The sequence below is a fragment of the Diplotaxodon limnothrissa genome, linkage group LG14 (genome assembly GCF_057381915.1).
Source record: "Diplotaxodon limnothrissa isolate DT_005_m linkage group LG14, D_limnothrissa_male_GT1.1, whole genome shotgun sequence".
Lineage (NCBI taxonomy): Eukaryota > Metazoa > Chordata > Actinopteri > Cichliformes > Cichlidae > Diplotaxodon > Diplotaxodon limnothrissa.
In genome coordinates, this window is record NC_140609.1 from 6,376,219 (window position 1) to 6,386,591 (window position 10,373).

Genomic DNA, 10,373 nt, shown 5'->3' on the forward strand with positions numbered 1-10,373 from the left:
GATTGATTCAAACCTTATTGTTTCTGTCTCTGCTTCTTTTGGTCTGGGTTCCATCAACACTTCTCCTGTCCTTCTGCAAGTTTTCCAAAGTTTCTCATACCACAAGTGCTCCCCTTTTTCATTGCACACCATTTTCATTCAAAATATTTTCTGCCTATTTAAAAATCACTACCTAATTTAAAGAAGTCAACCTTTTAATTATAAAAAGTTTTACTTGTACCAAGGACTTTTGTCATAGTTTGTTTGACTATATGTGCACTCTGTACACGCTGCTGATTTTAAACTTGTGGAGAGAGCAAACACCAAGTTCTGTTTAAAACTGACCCAATTTCCATGTGCAGAATCATCGCTGGTGTTGAAGCTGGGTTCCCCCCCCCCCCCCCACAAACAAGGAGCTTTCAGCACTTTAATCCAGTTTCTAAGACTGCATTGAAAACACAAGATTTTTTTGACCACACTATCAATCTGCACTCACCACCTGGACCGTTTGCCAGGTTTACCTCCCTTTGACTTTTCCCAGTTCCTGAAAATAGAAAATAAACTGTTGGATCGCTTTTCTGATGCACACTGAAGGAGATCCAGCACCTATGGCAGAGGCACAACTACAAGATATTTGTTCATAACAAATTCAGCTATGTTGGTATTTTTGATGGGTCATCAGTAGTTTAGTTTATTCTGTCACATACTGCCTCTAGTGAACAGCCACATGGCCTTCACTCTCCTTCTCTAAGATCCACATGCAGGTAATTAAAGCTGTTCTTTTGAAGTGTCAATGACATCATGCTGTCTCTGTGGCCCTGTTTGGGCACGACAGGTTCCCATGGAAACTCTGATGGGGGGGGGGGGGGGGGGGGGGGACTGTGTCAAACTGTCAGACTGGGATCAAAGCCAACAGGTAGCCTGTCCTTCAACCTGGAGGCTCACGCAGCGGACAATCTGCCACAACACTGTGTGTTATTGTGTTATTGTGTCATGCTGCTGGTTTCCAGGCAGAAATATCACAGCCAAGCTGTTTTGAATTTACAGAGTGTGAGTTAAACACGATGTAAAGAGGAATGACCTGGTTGAATGCCTTTCCTTGGGGAAAGTGTTCCGACAATGAATAGACCAAAATAGGACTTTTATAAAGTGCAAACTCTGACACATCACTGCTGTTAAGAGATGCACGTATGCGTGTTTTTCCATATTGAAAGAAGTTGGATAAGAATTACATTCCTGAACTCTTTTTTTATACAAGGTGAAAACAGCATTCTCTGGCAGTGGACAGATTAGCATGGCCAAATAATAAATAAAATAACCTGATAAATAAAAAAATAAACAATAAATATAAATCACATCATAGTAGAAAAACATGTTTTTGGTCATCTTTATTTAGCTTGAGTAATTTCTTTTCTTTCAGTTGACCTCTGCCAATGCTGCTCCAAAGCTAAAGACAAAGCTGAAAACAAAAGCTAATATTGAGAAATCTGGAGATGATTTGTTGCTCTAAATTGGCCCAGCTTATTTAGTCCTCTCCGAAGGTGATTCTTAAACTCCAAAGGTGAAGCTGAGGTGTGATTGTAGTTTTGTTTTGGAATCATGGGTGCTACTAGATTTCTCCCAAAGTGGCCCAATTCCTTGGATTTCAAGCTCAACATAGCCCCAAAAAAATATGGCAGTCTGGTTAGAGGGACGACAGAAAACAAAGCCCAGATCAAGATGGAAACTGCAGTAATTTTTTGCAAGGAAACTGTTCCATACAGTGTTAGCCCCAAACACAGTTATTCTACCACTCTCACCATGGGACATCTCACAACTGAAAGAAATTGTCCCACAGAGGATGTTGTAAATTTTCTCTCTCCGTCCAACTTTTCCTATAGCGGAGCGCCCAGCAGCTGTGAAGAATTCTGAAGGTGCGCACATTCTGGTTCCTCCTAAGCACAGACAGAAAGAACGGATCGGGAGCACTGAAATCAAGATCAACACTCCACAGAGCGACAGATGAATGAAGAGCAGAAGCCAGATGACATACCAGAGAATTGGCAGTATGGATTTTCCCTCACAATGCAGTCACATCTAAAAGCCTCTGTGATACACACTCACTGGTCACCGGAGTTGGTTTGAATGAGCAGATCTTCAGCCTTGATGTCTCGATGGGACATAGCTTCTGTGTGCATTTTTAAGGCTGCATCTACTAGCTGCTTCATGATGTCCTGACACACAGAGAGAAACAGTTACAAAGCTGGAGAAAGAAACTATCAAACAAGCTAAATAATAAACCTCTCTGAGGAGATCCTCTGTGGGCTGGGCTACAACTTTCCACTCAAAGTGTTAAAGCTCGAAAACAGTTAAACTGCCTTCATCTGCCTTCAGTAGCTTTGCAACATCTTCCTTCAGAGCTCCACCACTGTTCATTATATACATAAGGAGGTCCACACAGAGGAATGGTCAAACCATCATAAGAAGAACCGCTTTCTCCAGTCCACTAATGACACGACTACAGACTCCCAGACTAAACTTGGCCCAGCTCCATTTTAAGCATGAGAACCACCAGTGGCCCTGCATGTCTACTCATGCAAGACCTAAAAAAAGTAAATGGGTGCATTAGGTTACTGGTTTCTGGTTTTGTCATCAACAGCCAATAATTAAAATATATATATATAAATATAACCTTCAGATAATGTCGGGTCAATTCAGGTTTCCTGTTCTCACATGTAGGATCCAACAGAAAGTAGTCAAATTCACACATTTGCACTTCTAGAAATACTCTGGTCCGTTTGAAGGAGCTTTGAATTTGCACATCAGCTCCCCATGTGGACTTACTATAAACCTAGCTTTTCTAAAAAAAATTAAAAAGGGAGTCCTAATAAAGAAATGGCAAAACTGACCAAACAAGCTTAGGCTAACAGTTAGCTTTGGAGACCTTGAGAGTGTAGTAGGTTTCAGGTCTGTGACAGGGCACAGCCACCTGTCTGTGGTCTCAAGTCAGACATTCTGCGGTACATCCTTCAGCCTGCTGGAAAGTACCTGTCTACACTGACCTAAGTACTGCTAGTACTACAATTATTTCAGGTCTTTACTCAGGTATACCTTTTGCTACACTAGCAGATGAAGTATTCAGCAGTGTGGACCTCCTTTACCTGGTAATAACCTCAACAAACAGAGGCATAAAATGCACCTTGCTGCACTAAATCCTCACTGTAGAAAATACCTGAAATAAAATGATTTGCATTTCAAAGAGTTTAATGCACTGGCAGTTTTTTAGGCTGTGAAGCTTTTTTTGCATTGCATGAAAAGCAGCAACAGAGTTTCTTGCAGAGGCTGCAGGACAAAGGATGTTCACTGTCTTAGAGGCCGTGTTTTTCTAAACTTATTCAATCCAACTATTCAATAAAATCCACCACTGTAAATATTTACCGTATTTTCTGCACTATAAAGCTCACTTAAAATCCTTTAATTTTTACAAAACTCGACAGTGCGTCTTATAATCCACTGCACCTTATGTATGAATTCTGGTTGTGTTTACTGGCCTCGAACCAATTTTATGTGGTACATGACGTTCAAAAATCTGTCAAAAAAGTACAACTTTGGTAAGCTACAAAGCCGCACGGCTTGATGGATTGTCAGAGCATTACTGCTTGGTAGTCAGGAGCCTCACAGAGTAATCTGGGTCCAAAACTCCGTCTTCTTCAGGTCCCAAAGTCAAAAGAACACTGCGGCATCACTGAGAGTTACAAACTGTCTAAATTTTTTAATCTTTAATTAAATGTTCAGCATTGCTGCTTTACCAGGTATAACAATTAAGTTTAACACCCAGGCATCCATGAGAGCAAAATTTATTAAATTTAACAGTTAGAAGTTAGCAGGAATTTAGCTCACTAGTTTCCACCTAAACCTGATATACCATGTTCTGGCTGAGAGATTTCTGAAAAAATTCAAACGTACAGCTCTGCTATCACTTCCAACATAAATGAAGACAGAAAACTAAACAGCAGTGACTTTTGTAAGGTTACTGAAGTTGGACTAGCTAGTATATGATATTGTGCCACGTGATCGCTAGCAAAACAGCTATGTTATATGCTAACATAGCTGTCACCTAAACACAGTGAAGCTGGAAGATGAAGGCTAACTTTTTTCCACTCATAAAAGTTAACATGAGGGTTCCCGATGGTTAGGGACAAATGCAATCACGTGGCAGGACGCTGTAAACGGACCAAACTTCAGTCAGGAGAACAACTGAGGTAATCCATCCACAATACAAGGTTTGTCATTAATATACTGCAACAACATGGGAATTGAGCAGCTGCCAGAGAATTCAACATTAAAGAATCAATGATACGGAAGTGGAGGAAGCAAGAAAAATGAGTTGAGTAAAGTTTGACTTATCTGACTGTTTTGTTTCGCTTAATGCGCCTTATAATCTGGTGCGCCTTAAACAGACCCATTCATCGACAGTGCGCTTTATAATGAGTGCGCCTTGTAAAACCTAATATGTTTATACAGTCATAGAGTATAAAAATGTCCTAGCTGCACTGACTATGAGGAATGGTCTAATTTTAATGGTCCAGTTTCTACAAGAACCAAGCCTTCTTGGCCAAATCAAGGCAGCCATGGTCTCATATTCCGTTTAACTTTGACCGTAGTTTTAGCAACATTTTCTTATGTTTGTTGTTGTTGTGTGTGTGTATCAATGTATGCTTCTACACTTACCAGCTATTTTATTAGTTACACTTTGCTTGTGTGGTCTTAAAGGCTTCTGCTGCTGTAGGCCGTCTGCTTCAAGGTTTGATGTGTGTTGCCTTCAGACATGTTCTGCTGCATCTCTTGGTTATAACAAGTGGATATTTGAGTTACTGTTGTCTTCCTTGTTGCTTCCTTGAAGCAGTCTGTCCATTCTCTTCTGACCACATTTTCTTTTTTTCAGCTCATTCTGGGTAAAACCTAAAGACGGCTGTGCTGGAACATCCCCATAAATCAACAGCTTCTAACATACTCAGACCTGGTCACCTAGAAAAAAAGGTATGAAAGCCACTTCCTGTACAAGAAAAACAAGCTTCTATAGAGCTGTGTCAATAAATGATGACAGACAGATGTTTTAATATGCAGGTGATCAAATAATTTATATTCATCCATATATTAATCTCTATGCATCATACTTTGTAGAAGATTAAAAATGTAAATGCAAGAATTATCTAAATATGAAGTTCGTTTTAAATTTAAGTCCACTGTCTTACTTAAAGGCCACAAATCCTGACTGAGTAATGAACTGAATAAACAAGTGGGAACTAAGAAAGATAAAACTACTATAATGTGCACTAACATCGATTATCAGTAGCAGTATTGTTTAAACTGGCCCACATGTAGTCTGACTCATTGTCATGTTTAGACAAGGAACTGTTTGGTAGCTCTGCTTTCTGCATGCATTCTGTGTGTGTGTTTATGGGAGTTTGAGCGAGTGTGGACATATTTGTGCTCTGTTTAAAGCAGCAGTGACTTACACTGTTAAATGCTGGCAAGCTCACGGCCTTTTTGTTAATGTTAACAGTCTGTAAGCAGAAGTCAGAGTGTGTGCTGTGAGTGAGTGCAACAATGATGAAGCGAGGACACTGTAAGTGTTTGACTAAGTGCGTGCATGCGTGTACACGTGATGACGCAGGAGAAATGAAAAGGGACGAAGGCGTAACGTGGTTATCTTTAGCATGTTTAGCCGTATAGTCTCACCATGTTCATACTTATAATTAACATCTTAATTATAAACAGCTTGTTCTTTAATGACCACACATCACACAGCATTAGCTTAAATACAGCGCTGAAATTGTTGCCAGCTGTAAAATAAACCAAAAATGTATTAAAATGGAAACCACCGGTAACTCTTCTATAAACAGAAGTTAGAGAGTTGGTATTTAAAACAAATAAGTATTTTAAAATAAGTAGCCAAATCCAGATTTGAATACAGATTTACATCTTTCATTTCCATGTTTCCTGGAACAATGTAAATTTCAAACTCTGACATTACATCCAAAGCAGCCTGAAGTTAGTAGGATCAGTGACAGTACAGACTATAAAACTACTGTACACATTAACATAACCAACAGTCATGAAAGCATCATCTAACAACAAGAAGGTTGTTAGAGGGTGGTTTGAAATCAATCTCTACTGGCTTTAAACATATATTACGCCAGTTTCCTGAGAACTCTTGTGAACTGTATCATGAAGTCATCATGTTTTCCCATAAAAGCCACAAGGAAAACAGTGTGAGAACCTTCCTCGCATCTGATTGTGTCATCCACCTGTGTTTGTCTGTCTTGTTTTGACTTATTGCACAACACCCATTTACCTGAGGGCGGTTAACGCTACCAGGGAATTGACCTGATTACATCTACATTCTTTCATTTTTGTTTCACTTTTAAACGTCAGAGATGGTCCAGTGAAACATCTCTCATAACAAGCGTGTGACCGAGAATCACAGAGAATGAATGTTAACATATTTTTTTGCCAGAATATGAAAATTAAATCACAATGTGACAACATGAATGAAATGGTTGTGTAAATAAAATAACTGTGTATCTTTTGTCTGTTTGCTGAATCTGCCTGATTTGCTGCATAATCCTCCTATTCGCTGTTTTGTCTACTCTCACAAATGTTTTCAGTGAAATCTCACCATGCACCTCACTCTTAGCACCAAACCGCATGCACACAGTTACTCACTGCTAAAGATAAGGAATAAGAAGCAGTCTCTACCCATATGTGTGGGTAGAGACCAAACCTTGAGCTAAAAGAGAGTAATAAAGAAACATTAAATTGAATGGCTGTTAACCGCTAAAAAACCCCCATTCATGAAGCATTTTATTTAACTAAAGAAGCCAGTGTAAAGGAGAAGCTAGTCCACAGGTGAAATGAAGAAGTTCAGTGTCACTCAGCTCATATTACTTTGTCAATATTGCAGTGAAAAAGTTCATTTATTTCCCAGAGAGAGAAAAAAATTAAAGTCACAGTGTGTAAAATCTCACCACTAGATGTCACTAGATTACAAATTGCAGTCAACTGAATTCCGTTTTGTTTTACCCCTGGCACATCAAGCAATTAAGCTGTGATTTTTAGGACACAAGAGCCTAATATTAGCTGGCATCATGTTAGCTTACAACCAGCTGTTTTTGTTGTTTGGGCAGCTCATTGTAATAACGAATGAGCATGTTTTAGAGCCCTGACTTCAGTTCATGAGATGGGGCTTGAGGTTAGGAGGAAGAAGATGGCATTATATCTAGATGCCATTATCTCTTATGCTTTGGATTTTCACTTCTTTGGTGAAGGGGATCCCTTCCCCTTCACGTCTGAATGTGCAGGCCTCCACGGAAAACAAACACCAATGACTTCTCCTCTGCCTCTAACCACATACACAAACAGCATTAGGCAGAACAGTGATGTCTACTGTATCTCAGCTACTGTATTCAAGCTGGTTTTGTGTATTTTAATGGATTATTTCTAAGACAGTTACAAACTAATCAATGTACAATTGATAAATGTTAAATTGACTGATTCTTATATAGCCCTTTTCTACTCTCCCAGAACACTCAAAGCACTTAATACAACATCCCACATTCACCCATTCACACAAGCAGTTTCTCTGATTTTAAGTGCTTAGTAACTAACATTCACACTCCGATGGATGCATCAGAGAGCAACCTAGGGTTAATATAATGCCCAAGGATATTTGGCATGCAGACTTGGGGGAGCCAGGGATCGAACCACCAACCTGGTCAGTAGATTTAGAAATCTGTAAGAAAGAGGGAAGAGGAAGCCAAGATGAGAGATTTTTTAAGGTAAATACTGCTCAGCTACTGAGAACTAATAAAATTAGAAATTTAAGTTTCACTTTTAATATCTTTGTTCATTTTATGATGTGCTTCTGAATTCCTTTTTTTTTTTTCAAATTTGGAAACGTGTTGCAAAAAGTTTGCTGTGGTCTTCATGGTTTGATGTCATGGGAATTTATGTAATGTAAATTTCTTCAGCCGCCAGTGAGCCAGTGTCATCTCAGGCTACATCCACATTAGCCCGGATAGATCCACACTGGCGTTTTCAGTCGTTTTCACAGAGTTGTGCGTCCACATTGAAACGGCCAAAAACGCTTACGTTCCAGTACTGCGCATGCGTGAAACGCAAGAAGATTCAGCCTGCCTCATTTCTGTCTGCCGTTTATTTACTTTCCGGCTCTTTGAAATGTCGCAGAAAAATGTTAAGGAAAAGCACAGTTTTTTAAATGGACTAACAATGAGGTGGAGTTGTTGCTGCGAGTAACACAAAAGTACAAAGTTGCAAAAGCGAGTGAGAATTAAAAAATTCAAAGAAAAGCTATCTGAAGCATGTACAAACTGATATCAATCTTTAATAGGGCTGTCAAAACTGAGAGCAAACAAAACAACTGCTGTATAATGGCCTCCGCTATCTTTGTTTAATTGGTCACATGACTGTATCATATGACTAACATGCGTCATCGTTTTCGAAAGTCCACACTGCGACGCATAAGCACCGTCTTCAAATGTATGTGTTTTCGAGAGCGTTTTGAAAACGCTGCATTTTCCTTTGGGGAAAATGCCATCTCATTGTGGATGGGAGGCCAAAACGGAGAGAAAGCGACGTAGCCTCAATGCCTGCCTGTGTTTTGTGACTGCATGGACTCGTCTGTGGGGAATTTACATTACAATGCACCAACTATGCATACACCCAGGCATGACAGGAATGACTACTAATAAGTCAGGTCTACGTCTGCACCCAAGTATAATTCAGGCTTTAATTCAATTTAAATTTTAACTGACGATGGTGGTTAGACTTTGACCTTTCATACTAGCTAGGAGGTGGAAATTAACAAAGATTGATGAACAAAGATTCATGTAATATCTGCTCATGTGCTTTTGAATGAAATCCACATATTGGGATGTGACTTATTTGTAAGTAATTCTTTCGTCCACACTACATCACAAGATCAATGTTAGGGTTCCTCCGCCTTCCATACCCCACCTGTTCAAGTTAGCCTTTGTCAGTTTCTCACCATGTGCAACATTTTTACATTCATCATTTATACCATCATTTACATGAAAAAGTATTGCTCAGAGTGGCCTGTGATGGGGAGCTTTATCAACTTAACAGCTTCATGCTTGGCAGTACAAATAGTTTTCAGATCGTTCCCGTGTTGAAGGCATTTCAAAATAACAATGGCTTTCTTCTCTTTTTTACTCTTTACTTTTTTCCAGATGTTGGGCCCTTGACAAGTGTGATATATGTTAAACCATAAGTGTGTTATATATCGCAAACCTCAGATATCCTTCGGTCTGACCTAATCCACACTTAATCACTTGGGGCAACGGCACTGCATACGGGAAGAAGTATATGTGCAAATGTGTCTGTAATATCAACAGATAGTTACGCTGGCTGAAGACCAGATGAGAAGAAAATCAAAGCATATATCCTTCTCCCTTTAATAATCCCAGTGGACCTGTACAACCTCAGCTCTGTGGAGGCAGAGCCAGTCAAAAATGTTTGATGACTGTAAAACAATGAATAATCTCAAGCGAGTAAGTGAGTAAGACTACACTATGGTGACTACAGCTGAGGTTTTTGTATTTCATACCTTCTGATTAAACAGCGCATTACCTGCTGACTCACTGATACTTCCAGTAACAATGAGTCAGGGCCCCACTTGGACCCCACAGGTTGGCTTCAGGGACTTTCAGTGTGCCCTGGGCAAAATGAACAACAGCTTTCCTTCATTACAACAAAGCTGAATTAAATTTTATAATGTAATGAGGCAATGATGTCACAAAATGAATGGTAGATGTTGCAAAGCCATATTTTCTTTCTTTGAGCTTTCTGTAAATACAACACTAACAAGATATTATAAAGCGGATGAGGTGAAAGTGAGCCAAAATAAAAACAAAGCAATGAGCAGCCACATTTACTATATTCATACTCCTTTAATCAGTTGTTACAATTCACTGTTACATAGTAATGGTGCAGTTCAACTCAAACATGGATTAAGCATCAAACTGGCTTATTTGTACCTACTGTTACTTAAAGAATAAATAACTAAAGATTTTGAAAGGACATAATGCTGCATTAGTGCCGCCATCTGGCAAATGAGGTAAATAGTACAGGAATGTCAGAATCTTTTGTACAAAGCTCTGGTTGGAATTTAATCCATTTGTGTAATAATAAAACTCCACAAGATTAAAAACACATGGTAATTTAATCCAAATCGTGTTTTCTTGTTTGTTATCTTGTTTAAATGGGCAAAATCAGAAAGCACAAAGAGAAACAGGAATCTATTCCAGATGGTGATGTTCGCAGTGATTTTGGGTATTTTTGATTTTGGTATTCAATATTTATTTCTAACACTG